Source organism: Sardina pilchardus, chromosome 1 (assembly GCF_963854185.1).
Source record: "Sardina pilchardus chromosome 1, fSarPil1.1, whole genome shotgun sequence".
Taxonomy (NCBI): Eukaryota; Metazoa; Chordata; class Actinopteri; order Clupeiformes; family Clupeidae; genus Sardina; species Sardina pilchardus.
In genome coordinates, this window is record NC_084994.1 from 21,920,570 (window position 1) to 21,921,310 (window position 741).

General features: G+C 41.4%; 1 long non-coding RNA gene across 1 annotated transcript in view; it reads left to right on the forward strand.

Moving 5' to 3' along the window:
* Positions 1 to 412: 412 nt before the first annotated feature.
* LOC134069749 (uncharacterized) overlaps positions 413 to 741 on the forward strand; it is a 2,448-nt gene continuing 2,119 nt past the window's right edge. Inside the window, exon 1 of the long non-coding RNA XR_009936850.1 lies at positions 413 to 526. This is a non-coding gene — a long non-coding RNA (uncharacterized LOC134069749). The remainder of the gene's footprint in view (positions 527 to 741) is intronic.

A 741-nucleotide genomic window follows, 5' to 3' on the forward strand; every position in this document is an offset into this window, starting at 1 on the left:
ACTAATGTGTCTGATAATGGAGTGGTGGTTGTATGCTTCGTTTACTGCATCGCCATGCATACGTGATGAGGAAATATGTTATCTTGGTCTGAATTGTGAATACTGTATATATTTGGTTGGGCCACAAAATATGTTTAGAAATTAAATTGAGCCTCAGTTAGGGAACCTCTGACCAAAGAACATTTTCAACCGTCTCTGCTCTGACCATATGATAGGAGCTTGTTTGGGGGGTTGATTTGCTAGCATTGGTTCTATTTTTGTTTCCATGCGGTTCACTTTGGATTCCATGAGGAGTTCTTTGATCCCATGACTCTGTGTTTAGGATGTACTTGTCAGCTGTGGTACCCTTTGCTCTTACTGTGATTTTTTCTTATGGTTCTTCTTTGGTTCTCCCTGCTGCTTTCACTGTGATGTTTTTTTTAAGGTTCTTCTGTGGTTCTCCCTGTCTCCCTAACCCTGGTGGTGGTGGTGCTGTTTGGAATCGCTCTCTTCATCTGTGTAAAAAACAGGAAGAGCAGGGGAAGAGGTGAGAAAATATGCCTCCTCTCTCTCTCTCTCTCTCTCTCTCTCTCTCTCTCTCCTCTCCTTCCACTCTAATTTTCTCTATCTCAATTGCTCTATTACATTGTTTCTGATCTATTTTTAACCCTTAGATGCATAGGCTACCAATACCTACACTCTTCCATGAGTGGGGTCAAAAATGACCCCAATTAGAATGCATGCGTTTTTTGCTTTAAACTC